This window comes from Mytilus californianus, unplaced genomic scaffold (assembly GCF_021869535.1).
Source record: "Mytilus californianus isolate M0D057914Y unplaced genomic scaffold, xbMytCali1.0.p SCAF_10, whole genome shotgun sequence".
NCBI lineage: Eukaryota > Metazoa > Mollusca > Bivalvia > Mytilida > Mytilidae > Mytilus > Mytilus californianus.
Window position 1 is genome coordinate 15,281,002 of NW_026262582.1, and position 14,558 is coordinate 15,295,559.

Here is a 14,558-nt window from a genome sequence, read left to right on the forward strand (position 1 = left end):
TATTCTATTTTTACCTTCAAAATTGCTCCTTTTCAACTATGAAATAGGTCGACTTCGGGCATTAATATCAACTTAAATAGCAATATATAAGTTAAATTCCCTATTATTTATATGAATATCATTACAAAATTACTCCCATGCTTTAGTGGATTTGGTGTTGATCAGTCGATAGCACGCCTCCGGGTGCGGGACTTTCTCGCTGCATTGAAGACCTGTTGTTGACCTTCTGCTGTTGTCTGCTCTATGGTCGGGTTGTTGTCTCTTTGACACATTCCCCATTTCCATTCTCAATTTTTTTTAATGTAGTGTTTTTAGACCGCTGTTTGTCGTTTCGTCGATTTTCGTTTTTGGTCATTCTGTTGTTGGTTTCTCTTCGACTGATGAATTTGAATTGTCCATTTCGCCTGTCTTTTTTACATTTTCGTTTACTTTAATATCCTTTTATTCCCATAATCGTCACTATATATATTTCATGTATGTTTGTACATTTTGTTTATAATTATATGATTTAAGTTGACTGTTTCTCTCAACTAAAAACTAAAGAATATATTCATGTTTTGTCAAAATGTATCGTCCAGTATCATTTGTTTTCTGCTTAATGACAGCCACTATAAATTCAAACATTTCCAAAAGCTGTTATCTTTATCTACATTTTAACGATTCCAAAGACTATTTGGGTGATTGCAGCTTATAAATATGAAATGCGGGAGTAAATATTCAAGTTTTGGCTTACTTGTGGTGGTTATAAGATTGAGTAAACCACTTTTTAATCGACTGACAAGTGTTTCATTATTTAAGAAATGTGTCGATCCTCCTGTCAGAGAAAGTACTGCCTTTGGTGGTTTCTCATCCGGGGCCCACTTCAGCAACTCCTTATATAACACTACCCTGTCTATGTCGGCGGGCACTCGGATACACTGACCAAAAATATGAAAACAACACTTTATAAATTTCATGCGTCCGAAACGTTTATTTTTTAATTCAAAGGCAAAATTTCTTTTATTGATTAGTCCTTAAATATGTTCATACTCCCTTTGTATTCATGAATGTTTCGATAATTTATAACCCTTTGTATGAATGTACTGACGATATTTATTTTTTTGTATACGTTTCCGCTAGTTCTATCCCTTTGTATAATGTTTCTAGCGATTTCGATCACTTTGCAGGAATTTTGTTCTAACGATATCCATTTCTTTATTTGGATGATTTCTTCCCCTTTGTATGAAATAATTGATTCATTTGTATATGTAACATAAAATATTGTTCACCATGAAATATTGTCTGTCGGACAAAATTTTATATAAAATATTGTCCGCAGACACTATTTCATAATGAAATACTGTCCAGGGCAATATTTCATTATGAAATAGTGTCCTTGCCCATGAAATTTTGTCACCTCCTTCTGGACAATATTTCACAATGAAATTCTGTCCATGACAATATTTCACTATGAAAGAATGTCTATTATGAAATTCTGTCCATGGCAATATTTCACGGTGAAATACTGTCCATGACAATATTTCACTGTGAAATACTGTCCATGAAAATATTTCTTAATCAAATTATTACAAAATTAGAAATAATACACAAGCATGCAGCATGCACATTTTTAGATTTATAACTGAAATTGTTTTGTAAAGTAAGTATTTTATATTTCAAACTAATATTTATTTTAACAGAAGCTAGTTTCAAATTTGCATAGATACTTTATAAATGGTTATTTATAGATTAAAGAATTGTCTTACGTATGTTCCATTGTACTACATTATACTCTATAAATATAAGTAATGTACTGACAATCGCTTATTTGTGTTTAAAATTGAATGTACTAATAGTATTCGTAAATACTAGATTGACGAATCTTTTTTGCAAAGGCGTTTTGGAGGTGCAGAAGTACAATGGAATATTAATTTGTGTTTATTTGTTATTATTAGTCAAATAAAATATCATTATCTAACATGAATATATGTTGATAACCTCCCCTTCATGACACAAAATTTCATGACAATCTGTCTATGAAATATTGTCTCAATACACACAAAATATAACCTCCCTTTAACAGGACAAAATTTCATAGTATTCATCTGTGAAATATTGTCTATGTACAGACAAAATTTCACAATGGAAATTTGTCCTTCTCTGGACATTTTTCCATAGATAAGGACAATATTTCATGATACATAGTCAGACAATATTTCATAGGACAATATTTTGCTTTACGTATATACGTTCTGACTATTTCATTTTCTTAAAAAATACATGTACCTATAATAAATAACACTAATAAAAAATACAAGCTTAAACTCATATCAAAGGGACCAGTAATTTTATTAAAAAACATTCATTTTTGGCTATAAATGGGTGCGAGTGCGGGATCCTCCTACATTAATCTGTCCGTGACGATTGAAGATTGGAGAACAAGTATTTATTGAAAAACCATCTGTTTATCAGATATGTCCATGAGTTTAGTTCTGGTAATCCAACTATATAAAATATGTGACAACACAAAATAGCCTAAACAGAATCAGATGGTTTGTTCTAGTTGCAGTTTCTTTCTTCGTATTAAATGAAAATAACAAGTATACATGTTATGCAACCGAAGCCTTCATCAGTAACGCTAGAAATAGAAATTTGCAGTCAATGCTGAACAAGTACGCGAAGACGTAAAATAACAGCCAAATCCATCTAAGGTTAACTTTGATTGAGGGAGTTAAAACCTTTGTTTCATAATGATTTCTTAATCTATAAAACAAAGAATTTAAGAAAGGTATGTAATAAATCATGTCAGTACCAATGCATTGACTAATGACCTGATAAGACCATAACGTACCAACGGTTTTTAACATAAAACCACAACTTGGTATTATTCTTGACTAATAGAATATAATGTTGGGTTCGTTAAAATGAGTTGATGTTGTGAATATGATGATTCGTGTTATCCTTAACTTATCTTGGTTTTTTTTTTTACTTATGATTATTTATAATTAGTATATGTTACATGCCTTTAATGGACCAGTGATCGGTTGAATCAAGTATTCAAATTCGTAAACAATTAAAAATACAAATATATTTTAAAGAACATACAGGAACTTTTTTTAGTTCATCTGGGTCATCTGACTTCGATACGATTATTCCACGTATAAGGTTGTTCAGTTTCTCATGCCCACTTCTAACAAACGTTTGCGTCTTTTCCTGAAAAGTTCAGTTAATATGCAAAAAAAATTGCAGGAATGATAAAATTGTCCAATTATATCTTATATTTGAATAAAAAAGGAACTTAACTGAAACCATTAAAAGATTATAGTAACTTTACCTTATACAAGTTATCAAACATATTCAAACATGTTTTTTAGGAACATATATATTGACGGGACTTGACACTACCTGATTGTAGTCGATTTTATCGTCGTGCCATAGTTAATAAAGATACGATACAGAAACGGACATGTGTTAAAAACGGAGTCGCTATTATCCTAATAATTTCTGATATTATCAATAAAATGTCATTCAAACTAGTTTTACAGTGAAGCTAGTGTATCAAACTTGTATTGTGTCACTTCAAATTTGTTAAAATCGAAAGCATTTCATCACAGAATTGTGCAGAATGCAAACCAGGTAATAAAAAAATGGCGGCCATTGCCGCGATGATTTACAAATTCCCAAACTATTATAAAACCCTTCACATCAAATAAATCAAACTTATTTTGGTAATTTTATATGACAAAATATATCTACTAAATGATAAAACTTGTATTTATTTACAATTAGAGTTATGTGGTTTATTTGTTGAGCAGTTCTGATAGTTTTTCAGTCAGACGCTACCAAAATCCGTAAATCTCGGGAAGTCTCGGGGAGTCCGAGATTTTATCAATTTTATACTGAAAAGCGTATCAGATTCATTTCCTGTTAGATATACTGTTCCCAGATTTGATTAATAAACTAAAAGAAATTGTTCCAGAAATTGACTTAAAAATAATCATATCATGGATAAATTCAAAATCTGAAAAAGAATCAGACCGACTATCATATAAACATATAAGACAGCAACTTATATGGGGCAATAAACATATAAAATTAAATGGTAAATGTTTTATTTTCAAAAATAAACAGTAAAATTTTATCTGTAAATGACATAATTGATGATAAAGGAAAAATTAATCAAAATATGATTTTAGATAAACTATCTTGCCATGCTAATTGGTTTTCGGAATATTCTAAATTGATGAAAGCAATACCAAAAACAGTTGTTACAAGAGCTAACAAAAGAAGAATCAATTAAAACAAAAGTTGCTACCGACTCCGAATTTAAATTTCAAGATAGAAAAGGAAAGATGGTATCAATAAAAACATGTTCCTCCAAAGATATTTACATCTCCCTTTTAAATAGATATTATAAGAAGGCAATAGGATTTCAAAAATGGGACAGAATGCTTAATTTAGATAACAATACAAGGAAAAGAGAACAAATGTTGTACTTTATCTTTAACCATATCCAAGATAATAAATTGAAAATGTTAAGATGGAAATTTCTACATTACATTTTAAGAACCAAACAATTACTTTTCTCTTGGAAAATAACTAAAACTCATTTATGTAACATATGTAATGTCATTGAAGATTATGAACATTACTTTTTGACCTGCAAATATTTGAAATTATTTTGGGATCAAATAAAACTAATACTAGATAAACTTAAAATAGGACATCATATAATTTCACTTGCATCACTTTTGTATGGATACAAGATAAACGGTACAAACTATTACAATATTAACGATTTTCTTACAATTATACTTTTTACTATATATAAAGTATATTATATATCCGAGCAGAAAGCAAACAAAACAAAACAATGTGTTTGAAATTTTTATAAATGAACTTCTCCAACATTACGAAATATTGACAAATAAGTTAGGCAAATATGAAAACTTAAACAATTTGGTTCCAAAAAAATTGATTTATCTTCTAAAACTAAATTTATTATATATCATATTACTTTCATTTTAATCTGTTGCATATTATTCATTAGCTAAACTATATAGTGTGTACTAACAAGTACTAACCTTATCACTGAAATGCTATATACTAACGTTAACGAGGCCGGGATAAGGTACCGGTACTTTATGTATTTCTAACAAATGTAAATTTCAAATAAAATATATACCAAGTTAAAAAAAAAAAAAAAAGTAGTAACTAATATGTGTTTAACATTTAGGGAGAAAAAAATTGTATTAAATGGAAATTTGTACGTTCTGCATTTGTGGCTGGATATATTAATTCATTGTGTGTGTTTGTTCTTGTTTTATTTTGTTTTGCTCTGTTGTTTTGTTGTTGTTTTTTCATTGATTTAAATTTTTTTTCTTTTTATTTGGTAATTTTGTCTCTTATTTTCTTTGTTGTTATTATTTTTCTTTTCTTTTTTCCCTCTTTTTTTCTCTTTTTTTTTTTTTTTTGCTTGTGTTTTGGAAGAGGGGAGAGGGTCTAGTGTGTTATTATGGTTATAGATTTTTTTTGAAATGCTCATTTTTGTATTACTTTTGAATATTGAACCGGCTGCTAGAGGCCGATTGGACATTTAATTATATAATGTCGAATGACAAATACCGAAACAACTGCTAACTTCACATACATTTGCCAAAAACACACTTAAATCTGCGCAACTTAACTTTTAATTATCGCACAATCATATAGTTTATAGAATAATAACGATAAAAAATGTTTTATAGCCTCTGATAAAAACTTTTCGAAAGTCAAACTATTAGTCCCTAAAACACTGACCCGGTACCATCATATTTTTATATGATAGCAAATGAACTCTCACATTCGATGTAACTGATATTTTTCTCTCAAAAACTATTCTAGAGGTACATAAGAGGGGCGAAAGATATCAAAGGGACATTTAAACTCATAAGTCGAAAACGAACTGACAACGCCATGGCAAAAAACGAAAAACGATCAAAAGACAAACAACAGTATACAAAACACAACATAGAAAACTCACGACTGATCAACACGAACCCCACCAAAAGCCGAGGGTGATCTCAGGTACTCCGGAAGGGAAAGAAGATCCTAGTCCACAGGTGGCACACGTCGTGTTACTCAAATAAGTACAAACCCGTTGATAAGTCTAATTCGTTAAGGTTATACAAGATTCGATACGTTTATTTGTGATAGAAACTTTGAAACTTATATAAGTTGTCCCTGAACTGATATGTTGATACAACTTACAATTGTTAAGAGAAATACAAGTAAAAAATATATTATTAATAAAGTATTACGCAACAGATACAATAAAAAAGAAAATACCTGACGTGTTTCCTTTATATCATTTTGATTTAAAGATTTGTTTAACCATATATCAACGCCAGCGTTGTTCTTTCCTACGCTCCTACGTGTAGGTTTTATCTTCTGATCCGCGTCCATCTTTCAAAACAGCATCTATTTTTGAATTTAAAAACATATATATTTTCTGCCAGTAAATACTGTTCATTGACCACTTACGATAAGTTGATAACGCTCACTTGGTCATTTACGGGTCAGTTGATTGCACCAGAAAGGCCTTCGAAATCTGGTAACCTACGAGGTCTTCACAGGTCTATTGCTGGCATTAGAGAAGCCTTTGAACCCTGGTTACCTACATGATCGTCATGGGTCATTTGATGATATAAGAGAAGCCTTCTCGAACCCTTAATGCCTATAAGGTCTCTACGAGTCATTTGATGGATTTAGCGAAGGCTTCGAATCCTTGTTATTTACAAGGTCTTCACCGGTCATTCGGTGGCATCAGAAAATCCTTCGAAACCAAACATTGACTGGTATAGAAATATGGTCACATTAATTATGCCATGTGTCGTATTTGGTTGTATGGAATGTATAAATACCACGTGAATGTCGGTACAAGTAAAGAGATCTGACCTTTGACTGACAAGACCAGTATCTGGACAGTATGGTGCAAGTTTTTTGTCTTTTAAACATTGAAAAAAAACCTCCGCTATCACAAGTTTCTTAGAAATCTCGCCTGTGTACAAATTCGTATTCTCTTTAGCAGTATAAAAATATCAACTTTATTATTCGATCTTAAGAACATCAAAAACAAAACAAAAAAATCACATGTCGGCCTCTATATTTCTTTTGTCTTTTTTGTCATTGGGTTGCTGTGTCTCATTTACGTATTCCTAACATATCTCTTTGGAATACTAAGGAAAAAATTGCGCAATTCGATTCTTTATTCGCATTGTAATAAAAATAATGATATCTTTATTTAAAGAGAGTAACTTATTTGGATGAAACCAATTTTCAATAGGGCTCTCTAGATACAATAGTTACTACATGAATAAATCATAATCAATCTACTAATAAACAACAATAAACAATATATATACATATAACAAACATAAAAGAACAATAGTATACAGGTAAGGGGGACGGTTGGCGCCTTCAAACATTTTTTGAAACCTGTCACATTCTATATGTGTCCTTCCCAAGTCAGGAGCCTGTAATTTAGTGGTTGTCGTTGGTTCATGTCTGTCATATTTGCTTTTTATAAATTGATTTGTTATAAATTAGGGCGTTAGTTGAATTGTTACATATTTTTTATGTCGGGACCTATTATAGCCGACTATACGGTATGGGTTTTTCTCATTGTTGAAGGCCGTACGGTTGCCTATAATTGCTTACATCCACTTTATTTGAACTTTGGTGGATAGTTGTCTCATTGGCAATCATACCACATCTCCTTATTTTTATATTGTTGTTAAAGTTACAAATATAACACTTTGTTAAAAATTTAATGACTTGTAAAGATACAGCTTTTCATTGTTAATTCATTGTTCGTTCCATAATCTAGTGACCTGAATGAAATAGTTCAACTTATGTTTAAATCATTAATATAAAGTGTAGTTTCTCATTGAGTAAATATTGCCTATTATATACTAGTCAACAAAAGTAACGATACACAAGTTTGAACTCCAATGTATCATAAAATATAATAAATAGGAAAAACTGTTAAATTATCCAATGAAAAATATTCATTTGCAAAGCAAATGCATATGATTAAAAGAATCTGACCAAATTTAAAAGTGAAAAAATACCGTGTTATTGAACACAGGGGGCAACTTTATTTTGCGGAAAATGAAGATAAAAGTCGGCACTTAATTTCGAAGATGAGAATTAAGTATTCAAATATCTGCAAAGGCATTCAAAATTTTAAGCAGACCATGTGTATGTTTAAGTTTAAAGTTTTAAGTTCATATATCGATTTTTGAATATTTGGGTGAAAATACGATTTTTGAAATAACAAAAATTGCCAAAAAAACAAATTCGCGAATTAGCCTTAAATCAATGGTTTTGAAAGAAAATCACACTCTGTAAATATTAGACCAATTGGGCAATTATTTACCTTGGTACAGTGCATCCAATTTCATTATATATGAAAAATACATTGCCTTGTATCGTTTCTTTTGTTGACTAGTATATGTATACCTTTTTAAAAAATATGCTGAATACTGATAAAATTTTTACGTTCTATATTGTTATTAGGACGATAGTTTCACATTACAAATTAAATTGTAGTTCTGGAGAGAAAAAACAAGTGTGTTAATGCACAATTTCATTTCTAATTTATTTATTTATTATTTGGATGACTATTGAGGAATGAAGATAATGATTCATTTAGAAAAAGATATATGCAATTGAACAGTGATTGTAAATGACCAGTCAATTACGGACAATAGGTTGATTGATTGATAGATGTTTTTTAACGTCTAACGTCCAGTGGCAAATGTTTCATGCATGTTCAGAACGAAACCAAAAAAACAATTAATACAATAGGTAGAATATATATGCACGGTAATGGTCGACTGGAATTTAGATTGGCAATGGAAAATAAGGGGTATTTTTTATGAGACCAGAATGCTTCGGAACAAATCTGTGGCCACATACGGACGCGTATTTATGCATCCCAAACAACTAAATGGACGCCGCACGTTAACAAAGGTGTTTACTGCAGGGGCGGGAGAAGTCCGAGGTATTGTCATATTTCTATACCACAGTCAACCTTTAGGGTCGTACAATAGAGAACCGTTCATTTTGCGTTGGGTAAAATGGATACAAGAGTGTGCCTTCGTCACTTGCATAATATATTTTACTATCTTCAATTGTTCGCGTTCACTGATATGTCACGTGATTAGAAAACGGGAGTTTAATCAATCAACCATTTTTGAAGGGGTTATACGGGGTGCTCATTTCCAAAATCCCAATTTTTTGGTAATTTTTCCAACTTCTCCCTTTTGTCCTTCTTTTCCTCAGATTCCACTTTTTTGCCCCCTATATCACAAATCCTCGCTTTTCTTACTACCTGTATCCCATATCCCCAAATTTTAAGCCCCTATATTCCAAGGTAAAAGGTATTCTACCCCTCATTTTTTCAGATTTCTTAAATCATGTACATATGCTATTACGGAATAATGACTGGATTTATTATCGTTCAAATAACCTTATTAATCACAAATATTCCAAACTGATTTACTATGTAACTGAATTTTATATAAATAAAAATCAGAGACATGGGTTGGAGCATTTTAATGCTCTTCATGATTATGAAACATGCCGTTGGCATCGCTTATTCTGACAACTAAGAATGATGTAATCTATTACAAATTTTCTTCCAAACATGGTAATTGAGAAACAAGAGTTTTACCAACTCTTTTTGGAAATGCTTCTTGGCTATCTATCCTTTAACACGGACTTCATATGTCTAAAAATATATTGTTATAGCTATTTAAATACGACCGCCCAAATTTTTCCGTAATTAGACTGCTACCTTAAATCACCTATTGTTGTGCAGACATCGATTGTCTCTCTATTGTCCATATTAATCAAATAATCACTCCAATACATTACAATTGTGACCTGACGGGGACATCTCAAACATTTTACCCAACGTAGCTTATTTGTACGCCTTCTAATTAGCAATGGAAAAATATGCAAAGGAAAAGCCAGGAAAGTGCTTTATTTTCTGCATGATTTACAAAATATATTCAACTTTCGCATACATTCTGTAAAAAACGACACGCATGGGTCCGATTTATTTTTAAATTGAATTTGCAAATAAATAAATTAATATTTAAATAATCAAGCAACGTATTATCAAAGGCGTATTTGAAATACGAAATGCCGGTACGATGAATTTGCCAACTCGCCAAGTACTGCTAGCGCTGTTGGCATCCAAGGTTAACATGCAGATAAAAATCCACCAAATAATGAATTCGACCATGTAAGCCTTATATTAAACTAGTTTGACACAGGTACACAAATGTGTACGTATTTATTGTGTCATACATCAAGGGTATAAGCTTTGAGAAACTGGCGCCAAATTTGGTTTGTTCTACAAAAATGTGATGGACGAACCCGCGTATACAAACAAGGGAATGAGTATTTATCTCGCCCCTGTTTCCGCACAGGAAGCTGACAGGCTTGTAGGTCAAAGCATCATGATGACAGCCGTAATATGTTCCAACCGGAAAACAAAGCTAGCGCGTGTTCAAGAAAATTAAACAGCCCAACGTTATTAAGACGATATTTTACAGTCACATATCCGTCTAGATTATCAGGTTTTCTACACATTGATATCGTTAAATATCAGCTGCCAGTCACAATGTGAACATTTTTGGTGAGTGTACTGATATTTTGCAATATCTTTACATAGAAAACCCGATAATATGCTCATCATTCTATTACTGGTATTTTCCGCCTCCCTTAGACAGTTTGTGACTGGTTTATCAATGCAAATATTCGTTCAGTATCCTGTGTGAGAATTTTTGCCCTAAAAAACAAAGCATTGCTGTAAAAATTCGATTTGAAGTACATAGAATAACTTCCAGGAAAGAAAAAAATACATTATAAGTTTCTTTTTTTTTTTTTTTTTGCAAAAGGGTTTTATGTCCTGCAAGGCCTTACACCTTTCCAGTTGCACGAGAGAATAAAGGTTGTAGTGATAACACTAATGAACGATAAACTTAACATTTAAAAACTCAACTACATCAAATATCAAAATCGCCGTCAGAAAAATAACAAAGGACCACAACAAACAAACAAACTTTCTTTTGTCCTCTGAAATTTATATGTATTAATTCTAGTCCAATTCCAAATGCATATTTAAAATACTGTTTAACCCGATGTTAATGGAGTACTCACTTCTTATTTCAACATTTTAGGCCCCGATGATGGGAACACTCACTACTTGTTTCCATTCAGTCAATATCCCATTAAACCAGGACAACATATGATAGAACGATTTAATACATAAATCCATGAAACATGTTGGGAACCTTTCCAAAGGTGTTGTTGATATTGTCTTTTTATTTAAAACCCAGTGATCAAGTAACTTGGAATCGATATGAAATAACCATACTTCGTATATTTGTTCTTGAAGAATTTAATTATTATCAAAATTATCCCATGCACACTATTTACTTCTTTGTTTCGTAAAAGAGAACAAAACACGTTGTTGACATTTAAGGATCTTTAAATCAAACAAACAATACACTGCTAGCCTATGTTAGCACAATAATTATTATATACTGAACAACAAAAGAAACTCAACACTATATTTTTTTACAAATATTTTAATAACAGATATATCTATCGTAAAATTGATACGAAATAAATAAATAACCGCATATGGCAGTATATTTTATGTCACATTTGTTTCATCGAGTATTAACAATGACGTCACACAGCATCTTAAAGACCACAACCCTCATTTCAAAAAGTCAGTATCTGTTGTGGTCATCCCTAGCAAGTGTCATGAAACGACGGTGCATGGATAAAATAATGATCTAGATATTGTGGCATATTGTTATATTCCTCGGTCAATGCACATCGTAAATCATTCACTGAGACAGGTCTTAGTTATCGATTGTCAATACGACGTCCAAACTCATCCCAAACGTGTTCAAAGAGTGCCATGTCCGGAGATTGCGATGGTCAACGCATTGCACGAATGTTTGCATTGTTAAGAAAGGCTGCGGAGATTCTGGGAGTATGCGGACAAGCGTTGTCCTGGAAAACTCTTAAATCCGGATGAGCTTAAAACATTGGCAATTTATTCATATGGTGCTAATATGTCCTCTCTGTATCTCTGTGCGTTAACCGAATTGTCACAAAAATGCAATGGCTTTTTGTAACGAAATGATACACTTGCCCAGATCATAACACTACCACCGCCCCAGCAATCCACTTCCTGTATGCAACACGAAGCGTATCGTTCACTATTTTGCCTCCAAATCCTAGAGCACCTCTAGCCATCGATGACGAGTCCATGGTAAATGAGCCCTTGCTCATTGTAAACGTTGAGTTCGTTGCCGTCAGCAAAGGATGCCACCTTTGTAAGCACGTCGTTGATGAAGTCGGTTTTCGTGGAGTTTGTTTCAAACAGTCTGTGAACTTATTCTTTGTCTATGTCATCCGATGGTTACCCTTGCTGTTGACGTTGCTTTCCTGCAACGGATGCGTAAATGATGTAACTGGATATGGCGATCCTGATGAAGTGTCGTCACTCTAGGAGCACCAGTTCTGATTTCATCGGAAATACTGTTGGTGGTAAACAAAAAAAACGTTGTCGTAGCCGTACAATAGTGCAGTGGTAACAGCAAAAATGATTTGCAACATTTCTCGTCGACACATCGCTCTGCGTCACTTAGACGACCCATTAAGATAAACTTTACCATTCACTTTAAGATGAAACTTGGATTTTCCTTTTGGTCTTTTTGTAATAGCTTTCAAAAACCAAACATTTTTTTTTAACACTTACCTGCATTTATTGCACGTGCTAAAAAACATGTTTTTAGTTTTGAACGTGTTTTCCTTATGAGATGCTTGATTGCACATGATATGAAAACTTACATGTAATTTATGACGTACAAGTCTGGTTACAATAAACAATAGTCGAAAACTAATTTCATCAAAAATTCAGTTATAAAAAATAATTTTTGAGTGGTGCGTTTCTTCTGTTGTCAAGAATGTGTGATCTTAAAACCTTTTTCTCGTTAAAAACAAATTTTGCATTTTCTCAAGAAATCCTTTTCACACTAAAGAAGAAAGTCTTCCAGTATGTCCAACTATTACATAATCTTCTTCCGGTCTCTTTTTAGTACGCGCGGTCAAATATTATTTTTGCCGGGAAATATTTCTTCCTGACATGTGTGCATTTTCCGGTGAGGTCTTACACGAAATATTTGGCACCGGATAGACATGACAGCCTACTCGGACACAGCTATCGTTATGACGTTCGATGTTAATTACATTTTTAGTGAATTTTATTGAAGATTTCAACTTATAAACGTCAGTAACTGCCAGAGCAGATAATATATTAAGCACCATGTACACAAGGAGCAGTTAAATATATTGTGTAAATACTGAAAAATTGGAGATGTATGAAGAAGTAATTTAATAAAACAATTGTTGACTTTTGATGTCAGTTGATACAAGGATTTATCAACCCCAGAGGTATGGCATTCACCCTCGGCCGTTGACCTGGGTAAATATCATATCTCTAGGGCTGAACAATCATTGCACCAACCTCATCAAAAGTCAATATTTGTATAATATTCAGTGCACATGCTTGTTTATTATAGTTATTTATTCAAAAAGATTATACATTATATAAATTGTTTTTAACAAAAATATTGAGGCTTGCACGCAACTTCTAAATAAATAGTTGATAACACGATTTTTGTCATCCAGTCCAACATTAATAGACATCATTTACTATAGAAGCTAGGGGCCTCGGTGGTCTTGTGGTCTTGTACATTTATCTACAGCGATCACCTGCCTCTCAACACTGAAGTTGCGAGTTCGAACACCGCACGTGGTAGGTGCGTTCCACTACGATGTTAGTTAACTAGGATTGCCAGTTTTCCTGAGTGAGCCTGATATACTGTGCTTACCTGCTATGTCAAATGTGTGTATATCAAGGAAAGGCACAAAAGCTACCACAAATGTAATTGACAACCCTTTGCACAGGACAATCATTAGGAAATCGAGAAGATATTGCATCAAAGTCCATCTTTTCTCAACTTTATAGGTTCTAATTAGACGTTCGCTTATAAGAAGGAACAGTATATATATCGTAATTTTGAAAAAGAATGGGAGAGAAGGCAATGTTAAGCGTGATGATCTATATCTGACGTTTAAATTCTGTAACTCGGAAACTACAAAAAAATAACTATAAAAATTTAAAAAGGGGGATGGGGGTATTTATTCAAATATTCCATACAAGTTTCATGAAATTGTATATATATTTTGTTTCATGTGTACAACATATGAACGGACGGACAGACGTTTACTAGTGCAAGTCATGTCTATGAGGTACGCATTAAAGGTAATGATATGGTAATAAGGAATCCACGATTTTCATCATTATTACGAGAGGGAACTATGATTGGTCATTTCTAACTGTAGAATTGAAATTGCCAAAGAACCATCTACATTAACTTACTTTATCGAAACACGTGGTAGTTTTCAATTATACAGTCAAATAATAAAATGTCATATGATTG

At 32.3% G+C, this 14,558-nt stretch overlaps 1 protein-coding gene and 1 long non-coding RNA gene across 2 annotated transcripts in view; both read right to left on the bottom strand.

The window, feature by feature from the left end:
* The window catches only part of LOC127717677 (nicotinamidase-like), a 165,781-nt gene that overhangs the window by 99,009 nt on the left and 52,214 nt on the right, over positions 1-14,558 (bottom strand). The window lies entirely within an intron of this gene.
* LOC127717687 (uncharacterized) lies at positions 739-11,350 on the bottom strand. The gene is made up of 4 exons (XR_007989296.1): positions 11,194-11,350; positions 6,307-6,438; positions 3,085-3,192; positions 739-917 (listed from the first exon to the last, which is right to left on the bottom strand). It is a non-coding gene; the product is annotated as an uncharacterized LOC127717687 (long non-coding RNA).